Below are 13158 nucleotides of genomic sequence, written 5' to 3'. Positions count from 1 at the left end.
TTGATAATTGGTCAAACCCAAAGTCAACTTTCCAAAATAATGAATGTTATGAGATAACTCAATAAAACTTAATAAGACTTAACCAAGTATGTAGTTCTATTGTTTTAGAACTAACAACACACGTTAAGCGAGTGTTCGGTTTTGTCGGTCCAAAATTTGTTATGTGTAAGTCCCGGTGCGATGGTGATCGATACGAGATCCGCAAGAGGTCTAGGAGTGCGGAATCCTCCTAGACTCGTTTATGGTGTTGGAGACGAAGAACACGAATAAATACAAACATACACATGAATAGGATAACACAGATCTGCATATCGCTTTATATAATAATCAAAACGCATTACATACCGAACGAGAAAACAAATTACGGCCAACCCAAGGTGAGCTCTACCTCGGGTCTGCCCACGAGACTAATACTTTATGTTTTTCTCTATGCAACTAAACAACTGAACAACTGAACAACTAACTCGAAACCCTAAACATGACACACATATATATAGATAAACAAACTCGCAGGCTTGGGCTTGGGCCTCTAGGCGAAGTTGTCCTAACTTCGCCAATGGCGAAATTGTTCTAACTTCGCCTATGGTGAAGTTGTTCTAACTTCACCACTTTGTCTCAGCTGGTCAGAATTGCATAGTGACGGTCACAAAAATTATCACCAAATTTTTCCTCAACAATCCTCTCTTCATATGATTGAAAATTTCACCATTTTTTTTGGGAATACTATATCTTGAACATCGGAGGAAAAGGAAAACATACCGTTGGTCTAACCTTCTGCACATCAGAGGACTGACCTACTGGTGAAGCATAACTTCGCCTGTCAACTTTGCCTTTAACTTCGCCTTCATTAAGTTCTCCTTTCTTTAACTTCACCTTCCAGTAACTTCGCCTAGTTATAACATCGCTAACTTCGCCTAGTCATAACTTCTCTTCTCTGTCAACTTCGCTTAAGACAAGATCACCTTAACTTCGCTTCAGGGTAACTTCGCTCAAACCCTATAACTTCGCCTGAACCCTAGCGACAACTTCGCCATTTACGACTGTTCTGCCAAAAACAGACCAGAAACGGGCTAGAAACACCAAAACGCAGATCTCGAACCATAGCATAAGAGTCTACTGCTCTGATACCACTTGTAAGTCCCCGGTGCGATGGTGATCGATACGAGATCCGCACGAGGTCTAGGAGTGTGGAATCCTCCTAGACTCGTTTATGGTGTTGGAGACGAAGAACACGAATAAACACAAACATACACACGAATAGGATAACACAGATCTGCAAATCGCTTTATATAATAATCAAAACGCATTACATACCGAACGAGAAAACAAATTACGGTTGGCCCGAGGTAACCTCTACCTCGTGTCTGCCCACGAGACTAGCACTTTCTGTTTTTCTCTATGCAACTAAACAGCTGAACAACTGAACTACTAACTCGAAACCCTAAACATGACCCACATATATATAGATAAACAAACTCGTGGGCCTGCATGGGCTTGGGCCTCTAGGAGAATTTGTCCTAACTTCGCCAATGGCGAAGTTGTTCTAACTTCGCCTATGGTGAAGTTGTTCTAATTTCACCATTTCGTCTCAGCTGGTCAGAATTGCATAGCGACGGTCACAAAATGCACCAACATTATGAGTTCAAGTTAGACCCAACATTTCCAAGTACTTAAGAAAATAATTAAAATCATTTTATAAACAATTTTTAAAGAAATATACAAGTCTTGATAGCTAAAAACACACTTGTGTGTCTTAAGCGAGTGAAAATAGGTTTAGTTCGGTTTGGTTCGGTTTTCATCTCACAATAAGTTCATAAATGGTTTCCACATGCCCAAATATCAAAGAACTTGTATAATAATGTACAAATGAAAATACTTAAGTTTTACAACCAAAAAGTAAACAATAAAGTCTTTAAACAAAAGTTCGGTTTTCGGTTCGGATCATGATTCGGGTTAAGACCGAGGTAAGATTCTACAAACCCATAACCATAGAACTCATAAAAATGATTTTAGAAACTTAAATCTAACATTAAACATGTTTAAACGATTATTTAACAAAACTAGTAAACAAAGTTTGGTTTACGGTTTGGAGCTAGTTACGGTTAAACTGTGGTTAGACTCTTCAAACCCATAACCATCAAACTTGTAAATATGACAAACAAACAAAAATGAGCAGAAGTTAAGCATGGTTAGTAAGTATAAACAAAATGATGTAGGGATCGTGTCTCCTCTTTTTGACCGTCTCGTAAACGGAGATGGACCCTGTGACATTCGCCAAATTCGGGTCTCGTTTGTATTCGTATTTGTATTCTTTTATTATGTAAACCGACCCGTTTTGTAAACCTAAGCTTATGATATAATCAAAATGATGTATTTTATGTTACAATATTGTTTTACACTTGTTGGCTCTTGAAAACATCCTTTTCGGCCCTTAAAACGCGTAAAAATCACTTAAAACGAACTTCGGGGCCAAAGCTGCCATTTTTGAAATTTGGAAAACATCAGTCACCACCCCATCGCGATACGCGATGGGTGAGACCTTTACCCGTCGCGTATAGCGACCTCATATTCGAAGGGATCCCTTCGAATATGAGGTTGTCTTGTTCGCAGTTGTGAGCTTTCTCAATGCTCGACTAAGATTCGGGCAACATCTAGAATAGCACTAAATATCACCTCATTCCCTGAATCCGAGTCTGAAATAACGCCGGGATCGAGGTAGAAGTCGGGTGTCGAAGATGATTTGGAAGACATTTTTTTGGAGAAAATTATATAATTTTTGAAGATGTGTAGGATATGTTTAAGTTTGTAAAGATTGAGTGAATGATTTATATATATATATATATATATATATATATAATTGTTTTTAATGTTTTTTGTTACCTTTGAGTTAGCCTTTGAAGGGGAGGGGGGCCACCAACATCACACACCGTGCCGGCCATAGGGAGGCTGGGCATCACCACGCCCCACCATCAAGGGCGCCCCTTGGTGGTGTTCAGCGCCCCAACGGCGCCACCCTTCATCTCCTTAGGCGCCCCATAGCGAGGGGTCTAACACCATACACACCTAAAACAAAAACCCACTTATTACCGACTGGTCGTCACATGACACAAAACGTCCTATTTTATAGCCCCTCAACTACACATAGCCTAATATAAATAAAAAGTTTGAATCATAGCCATGTGAAAGCATAGTATGAAGATGGCACAACAACGTAGGTGAAAATAGAAAATGGCATGGGAACAAAAATGTTAGAAATGATCAAAACATAAGTCCCACTAAAAAATACACATAACATAACTATTAAAAAAATACAAAAGAATTACAAATTATCCCTAAAAACATATCAGATACATTGTTCATATCTATACATAAAAAAAGAACGAAAAAAAGAAAACATGTGTTTATCTAGTACTAACATATTTCCCTCTTAGTTGTATCCTTAAGCTTATCTAACTTGCATGTGCTACATACATATATATATATATAAATATAAGGTAAGGATCCTAAGAGAACTCTTTACAAATTGAGAACTTTGAGAACCATTTTGGACCACTAAAAACACATTTAAAAAAATATTTAAAAAAATCATAAAACAAAAAATAATAAAAATTTTAAAAAAGTAAAAAAACCAAAATTCTTATATTTCATTCCGGTTTTATTAAAAAAAAGTAAAAAAAACAAAAAAAACGTTGTATTATACACATATGTATAATTTTATATAATCTTTAGTTACGTAATATACACATATGTACAGTATCATTTATCTTAAATTATACACATGTGTACAAAAAAAACATGTAAATGTACATATATGTATATATTATACATATGTGTATATAATTTAGCTAAACCGAGTTTTTTTTATAAAACCAGGATGATAAAATAAGAATTTTGGTTTTTTTACTTTTTTGATTTTTGTGTTTTATTTTATTTTATGGTTTTTTTTTATTTTTGGATTTTTTGTGGTCCAAAATGGTTCTCATAGTTCTCAGTTTTAAAAAGGTTTTCTCATGATCCTGATCCTATATATATATATACATATATATACATACTATTAAAGCAAAGAACAATTTCCACATGTCACCATTCTAGATTGTCCACATAGGATGCCACCTCATTGCCATGTCACAAATTACCTTTCTTAAGCATGTTAACTCATCAACTAACTTATATTTAAACCATAACATTTCTTAATTTTTTACCCTATTCAACTTTTTCTCTCTTTCACCAATTAATATATTCCGGCGAATATCATTCAAGATTTGTATCAATTTTCCGGTAAGTTTGTATTTTATAATAAACTTCCGATTGTTTATCTATTTATTTCCGGCAACCTTATTATTTTTTTCGGTTATTGTTTCTTCTAACGTTTTTATGTTTATTCTCATTGTTAACTGATTTTATTAAAATCAGTTTAGGTTGTAAATCATAAACGGGCATGAAGGTGATATGTGGACGTTTTAAGTTTTTCCGTTAAGTATTTCCGGTAAGATTTTCCGTTAAGCTTTTTCCGGCTATGTTTTATACCTATAACAATGGTTGCTTTACATTATTTCAGGTTATTTACCCTATTAATTTGTTGAAGATTTCATTTTAGTTTGTTAATAAAAATATCCATTTTTACGTTTTTCCGGTAAGTTTTTTCGGTAACATTTTCTGTATATGTGTTTTTCCTATAACAATTATTGCATAATATCAACATTAATATTTTAGTTTATAATTTCAGGTGGGTGTCACGGCATATACAATCTTTTTTCCGGTAACATCTTTAAATTTCGTTTTTCCGTTAACACCTTTAAAATTTTCCGGTTATTAGTTATAATTAAAATAATCCATAATATCAATATTAATATTCGTTTTTATTATTTGCAGGTAATTGCCGACTCATATAATTTAATTTCACGGAATAATTATGTGTTTATAATATGTATTTATTTTAATTTTAATGTTGATGTATATTTTATTTTGTTCATATTAATGTATATTCATCTTCTTGTTTTATAAAAAATAAAATATGATTGTATATCGGAGATCCGAGATAAGTTTGATCTATATTTTTTTTTCCGGCTCGTGTTTTAATCTATTCGATATGAATTATCCCATTAATCCCATTAATACCATTTATTTAATTTGACTTTCCTTATTGTTTTAAATACCTTAACTAACATGAATATTGTAATTTAATTATCCCATTAACATATTAAAGTATATACTTTGACTTTCCTTAATTTATAAACAAACGGATTTTAAAGTTAATTTGAATTATTTGAAATTAATTACTTTATAGTCAACGTGTTTATCTTAATTTGGTATTCAAAAAATTTAAAATTAAACGAGATTGAAGAGTGTTAATTTGGTATTTGAATATTTTCCTATTTTTAAATTAAACTTAATTTGAATGTTTTTGACCATCAATTAAATAAATTATTTTGTATATTTTTGGTACAAGTTAATTTGAAAATAAGTTTCTATATTTTACATAATAGGAAACTATATGATTTGTATTTATACTAAATTTGAAAATAAGTATCCATATTTTATACTAAATAATCTATAAATAAGTAAATAAGTAATAAGAAAATAAATAAATAATTAGACGGTTTAAGGTAAGTTCTAACACATTTGAATTATTTGAAAAGTAAATAAGGAAATAAGCAATTATTAAAACGAATAAGTCGTTTGAATATTAAAGTATCCATATATTTTGGTTATATGTTGACTAAATTGATTTTCGAAACTATTGAAGTTAATATTAAAGTAAATAAGATAAATGTTTTTATATTAACAATAAATTAATTGTCAAAGTTTAAAATGGAATATAGTTACTTCAAAGATTAAAGTTAATAAGTTAATGTTAAGCAAATAAGGAAATACGTAAATATTCAAATGAATTAAAGAAAAATAATTAGATGTTTTATTGATGCTGTTATTTATAGATGTTGTTATGTAAAATCAAAAATTTACATAATACGAAGTAAAAAACGACATGATTTCTCGGTGATATTATAACTACTATATGTTTGTTATAGTACAATATATTATAATTACACATTTATTTATCATTTCTAATTATATTAAAGTTTACATAAATAAGTTATTAATTTGTACTACATAATCTATAAATAAGTAAATAAGTAATAAGGAAATAAATAAATATTTAGACGATTTAAGGTAACTTCTAACACATTTGAATTATTTGAAAAGGAAATAAGTAAATAATTAAACGAATAAGTCGTTTGAATATTAAAGTATCCATATATTTTGGTTATATGTTGACTAAATTGATTTTCGAAACTATTGAAGTTAATATTAAAGTAAATAAGTTAATTCTTTTTATATTTACAATAAATTAATTGTCAAAGTTTAAAATTATATATTGTTAGTTCAAATATTAAAGCTAACATTAAAGCTATTAAAGTAAATAAGTAAATAATTAAACAAATTAAGGTAAGTCGTTTGAATATTAAAGTATCCATATATTTTTGATATATGTTGACTAAATTGATTTTCGAAACTATTAAAGTTAATATTAAAGTAAATAAGTTAATTGTTTTTATATTAAACAATTACGAATTTTACAGTTGGACTTTGACCATACTTTCAAAAACCGAATTTTAATAGGTTAAGAATTTGAATATTTTTATTAATATGACTTGACTCTAATTTTGATAAATGTGTACATTATTATAATTTTAATAATAATATAATAATAATTTAATTTCAAATGATGCACTTACTATTTAATTAATATTCATGATGTAATACATTATAATTCGTCTAAAATAATCTGTTCTTGTAAATATAACATTTACAACTCATTTAAATTCAAAACATATATGTATATTTTAGGTTTTCTATAATTCCCACTCATGTAATACACGGGTCAGTCACTAGGTTATTTAATTCAAAAGTGGATTTTTTTAATATGGAAATTTACTATGTTTATTGTACAAAAGGATAATATTTTTCTTAACCTAATATAAATTGTATTTTAATAACCATGTTTATTGTATTTTAAATTGTGTTTAAATTGCATTTTAATCACTATGTTTATTGTACAAAAGGATAATATTTTTCTTGACCTAATATAAGTTTTGACTTCAAATCAATTATCAAGTTGACAACCATTAATTTACATTAAATATTATATTTTTAAACAGATAAAAATACGGTATAAAATTATTTAAACATAATTGTCAAACAAATAGTGGTTGCTAAAAAATAAAACACGTTTTCTCTTCAATTTATACATTTTTCTCCGTAAAATAAATATTAATGAACATGGAATGTTTTCTTAGTTTATTCATTTTATTCCCATAAGGAAAACAGTTTATTAATTATTTATAATTTTAAAGTTTATACAAAATTAAATTTCTATTTTCGTCACTGCTAAATTAGCATGTACGATATATAAAGAAAAATTTAATCTTCTGAGTAGATGCAATTCTCTAAATGGGTAAAATAAATATAGCTACAAAGGAAACGGGTTAAATAGGTACATATTGAAATAAACATAAAGGTAAAGAGCACAATATAAGATTATTATTATATGTATTCAATGATTATTTAACACAATTTATCTACGAAAGAGTTATAAAAAATTGAATGAGAAAGCTTTTTCATATTTCCTGAATGATATATATTAGAAATTAATTATATGTCAACTATACTTGAATGAAACTTAATATGTTATTGAATATTGATTAAGACTTTATTTTAAAGATCAATTAATTATTGTATTATGAAAAACTAAATTTAGATTTTTTGATTGTCATAACAATTTGTTTTGTAACATAATTGTATAATATACTTATAAAAAGAATTGTCTTAAATACTGTTCATCTTTAATTTAACACATTTTAACAATGATGTGTAATAAATATTTTAATTGATGTGTAAATAAACACGGGTACTATTTTAGAGTAATAAGCATTACGGTTATTGGTGTGTAATTAATATCTTATAGAGAATTCATCTTTTGAATCAACATTGAGATAGTAGTTTTGTTGAATCGACATTGTAAAATTGTTTTATTGATTTGGAGACTAATTTCCTTTGTTTGCTTATTATTGTACTAATGGTATAAGTTATAAAATAATTTAACTTTTTATTTATTTTTTTTATTCTTTGTATGTTTTTATATATGATTCAATAAGTTATAATATCTTATAATTCATGTAAAATTATCATTTGTTTACAAGTACAACATTTGCATTTCATTAAATTTATATGATGTTATTTCTTTTTTCTATATTGGTTTGTTGGAGGACGGAAATTATGAAGTTCATGTTGGTATAAGACTGTTAATATCTAATATTTTCATGACTTTTGTTATAAACGTAAGTTTGTTTAATTAGTAACTTTATATGTAGACAATGTTATTTTCTATATCTCCAATATAGAGATATATGATATCTTTTTGTTTGTAAATTTTATGATATCTTATGGTTGTTTATATACACTTTGTTACATATCAAATTTCAACCCGTGTGTAACACGGGTTATATCCTAGACAGTTTGCTTTTTTTGGTGAATTGTGCTTGAATGTGATTGTTGGTAAACTTAACTTCCATATGTTTATATCTTCTTTTAGAATATATCTTTTATGTTTATATTTAGTTTTTGTTAGTATTAAGATTGTATTAACCGGATAAGAATTTTAATTTTTTGGTATTAGTGGTTTGATAGTTAAATATACTTTGATTTGTGATTACCAATTTGATTCATTTGTTTTGTTTCTGGTTATAAAGTTATGTTGTATTTTATTATTTTTGATAAGTTTGTTTGTAAAAGGTTATGATTGCCACTCTAACAATTTCTAATTGTTTACATTTAGTCATCGTCTTTTTACTTCAACATAAGTAGCTACATATTTGACTATCACACATTCATTATGATATACGTTAAATTTTTGGTTTAATACTTAATTGCGTTCCATGGTTTGTTTATATTTTTCAGGTGGTTAAGGCGGATGATTTTCTTTTAGGACTGAAATTTTCAAGGTCATCCCGGTGAAGTCATGTTAATATCTAATTGTTTAATGTTTTTGATAAGACAATAAAACATTTGTATCTATTAGGATATTATGTAGACAATGTTATTTTCTGTTTTTCTTTGTTTGAATGTTTTTGAATGTTTATATGGTTATTTATTACGATATTGTATGGTAGTTTATATACATTTTGTTACATATCTAATGTCAACCCGTGTGTAACACGGGTACTAACCTAGTATATATATAATAAGCAATTTTCTATATTCCAACACCAATTCTTCATATATGGCAATTAAAACCTACCATAATAGCAAAATACTAACCAGCCTCACAAAATAAATAGCATAAAACAAAAATCAGGAAAATAACTAATCACAAACACATATCCTATCCTACTTTACTAATAAAAGAAAATAATTGTGCTTAGTTGTCAGTCCCACGCTAATTATTAGACTAATTTTTCCCTCCAAAATTTTATTCTCTCTTCTCATTCGTTCTCGCAGTTATTCTCTTCAATACTTTCTAAAATTAAATTATCTAAGGTTTACCATATTATCAACTACAAACGGCGAAGAATAAAATCAGACAATCTTGTGAAGGTAAAGCAAGTTTATAATTTATATTAGGTTTGTTAAATGATTTTCTAACCCTAAATCTATCCTCACCACTCGAGTCTCCCAATTCAAACAGATCTCTTTTTTCTTGGTTTATCATCGTGTTTTGAAAATCGATTCTAAAGTTATCATTTCATTGCCATCGCAACAGGTTAGGTTTCTTCATTCGATTACAACATGTTACTTTTCCTACTGGTAAAATCTTATACAATTACATAAAATTTTGTTGTTGTATAAATTGAATTGTTTAGTTTTAATCCAACCCTAAAAATGAATTCTTTTAACTGTCAACTTACGGGATTAAATTTTAATTTTAGTTTTCCAATCTGCTTCAAATTCGATTTGCTACCACTTTGCTTTTTTCCCCAGTTTTAAGAATTTTAGTATATTTTGTTAATTACATGTTCAATTTTGAGTTTGTTGTGAACTATCATAGAGAATTTTGATTAATTGTTAATGGTTACACAATATACGCTAAAGATACCCTGAATTTAAATGTTCTCAAAGCTCCCTTTCGTAATCAACTCTCTTAGATTTAGGCATTGGCAGGTTCTCAAGTCTCACTATAGAAATGCACTAGAACAAACTCATTTAGGATAATGAATGCAAAAGTTACTGCAGATTCATTCATATCTTAGGTTCCATTAAATTCTAAATAACAAAAATTATTGCTAAATATTGGTACATGTTCATAACATACAGCTATCTTTTTTATTCTAGCTGCTGATTTTAAATGTGCTATTTTTTTATTTAATTTGGTATTCATTCATGTTTCAACGCGTTAAATTTTAATTGTAACTATTGTATATTTTATGAATAAATTTTACATTCAAATATTTGGAATTCTTACAGGTTATGCTATCGCAACGTTTTCTTAGTCGAATGTTTCTAATGTCATGATATTGAGTGTTGTCCAATTATTAAAGGTATAGCAATGTTTTCACATTCCTAAGTTCTATAACTTCATGATATACGAAGTTGGCTGTGTGATTGTCCATCTTCTACTACGTAAAACTCGTAGAACCCTAACATAAAATGCATCCTAAGTTCTATAACTTCATGATATAGGGAGTTGGCTGTGTGATTGTCCATCTTCTACTACATAAAACTCGCAGAACCCTAACATAAAATGCACTTGGTCAAGATCGAGGATCTGTTTATGTCATTACGTTTACCTTGCCACATCATATCCATGTTGTGTGTAACCATTGTTATTACTTAGAACACATTTTGACCTTTTTTTTGTATAAAGCAAAGACTTTGGTGGCTCTATGGCCTATGCTTTGCATTTGGTTATTTATATTTCTTACGGTTGTAGGTATTTCGGGAATCACATGATTTTACTGCTAAGTTTTTGTATGGTCATTTTGGAGTTGAGGAAGGTATGATTTAGAGGGACATTTCAAGAGGATTTTATATATGTTATAGGTTCAACTTTCTTATGTATTATATGTAATTATTGTTGAGACGTTTAGTAATAGTGTTCTTATAGAATTGCATCGTGGTGTTTCATGAACTCTCTGAATATCATCCTCTTGATGTTGGGAACCGATACAGGTGACATATTGTCTTTGGTATATCTTTAACATCTTTCTGTTTTAAATAGTTCAATACTTGAATTCAATGTTTTGGTTCAAATAACGTATTTTATTTTTCAAGGTTGGTCATGTAACGGGTCAAAATGATAGACTTTTATGCAGGTAGGATATAAATAATATTAAAAATGGTTTGATTTTAGAACTTCTATACTGCACTAGATATACGTATACGCGTATTGATGAGCCACAACACGCTTGTATTGTTGAAAAGTGTCTTAATTTACTTTATCAAAAACTGCTTTAAAGTTTATTTCTTCTTTTTAACTTTGACAGAATATTTGACATCTTCCTATTTTAATTGTTTTTTTTCTCATTTTTTACTTCATATCTATTTCTTTTGTGTTAGGCTTTAGAAACCATTGCTTTGACGGAAGATAATCATGTGGTATAGGTTTTAGGTAATTTTTTTAAATGTAATAATGCTGCATTATTACAGTCATAAAAAGCTTTGTATTAACTTAGCTATTATTCCTCCTTTAACATTTGATAAAATATTGACAACTACCTATTTTAATTATTTTTTCCATCTCTCTGTACTTTAAATCTCTCTCTTTTAAGGCTTTAGTTAATAATTTTCATTACTGAAAATAATTATGTAGGTTAGGTTTTAGCATATTTTTTAATGCAATATGGTCATTCGTGCATTCATTTTTTTGTACCAAGATTTCTATTAGCTTAGCTATTCTTCATCGTCGTCATCATCATCGTCGTCATCATCATCATTTTTATCACCATCATCATAATCATCTATTATCTAAGTAGAACTTAAAATTATTGCCATCAAAATATCCACTATGTTTATGAACTATATCCGTTTCACTATTCAACGGGTGTAATGCGTTGGTTTGTAACCAACATATGTAATTTCAACAATAAGTATATAAAATATTTATTAAATTAATCAGTTGTATTTTTAAAATGAATTAATCCGTGTAATACACGGGTTCTAAAGCTAGTTTCACATATACAAATTACTAAAACTGAACCAAATATAAAAAACAAAACTTAAAAAGAAACAAAATCATTTACTGAAGTCGATTGAATTTACAAAAAAACATGTATTCATACGACCACGAGACATGCATGTGATTTAACGAATGTGAGGATTTCTCGAGGTTGAACAACAACATTCGCGCATTTCAGGACTTATTTGCCTGCCGAAAGGAAGTCTAAGTAGATGGCTAGTAAGAATGCAGCCGAGGCTGCTTAATGTTGTTCCACTCGTGTAGGTTGAGTACGCCACTTGCATTAAATCAAGTTAGTACAACTTGACTTTTGTGGTCATACAGTCTATTAAAAGTCAACAGACCATGAGTCATAGATGTGTTGTAGTCGTCATTCTTCTGTTGTCAAGCTCACACATAGTAATCGGCTTTAGCTTGATTTTTTTTAATGTGGCGGTGTATGAACCACCATCTGCACCTATCAACACCTTGGATAATAGAATCTTAGCGCCCGCGTATTTGTTATCCCACGAAAATTCCTTCATTGCCCAACTGGTTCTGCATATCGAGGCAGCGTTAGCTACCACATATTTCAAGTATGATGTGTCCTTTGTTGCTCGGTACAACCATGTAACCGCTGACAACAGTTCATCCTTCTAACCCAACAAAATCTTTAGCTTGATATGGGATTTTAGTTATATCTTTTACCTCTAGTACATATAGGTGGCAATAGTTTGGCTTACCGAGTAACTCGATGATGTGTAAAAATCCTTTGCAAATAAGAATGAATCGGTGAACAGTAATCTAAATCAATCAGGAAACCAGAAAGGTTGCATTTTCTAACCAAAAAAAGACAAAGTTACATCAAAAGTTTGAAACAAAACGTAACTGCTATGATCGAGAATCAATTTAGCAATGTTTTAATACGTTCAGCTCTAGTCTAAGACCAGGTGTAGTGGTCACGTTGTTGGCCAACGTTTTGTGAAAACGCGGGGGGTACACCGCCC

This window comes from Bidens hawaiensis, unplaced genomic scaffold (genome assembly GCF_021521415.1).
Source record: "Bidens hawaiensis isolate Kalapana, Puna unplaced genomic scaffold, B.hawaiensis_p1.1 tig00053862_1, whole genome shotgun sequence".
Classification (NCBI taxonomy): Eukaryota; Viridiplantae; Streptophyta; class Magnoliopsida; order Asterales; family Asteraceae; genus Bidens; species Bidens hawaiensis.
Note: the sequence above shows the minus strand (reverse complement) of the source record.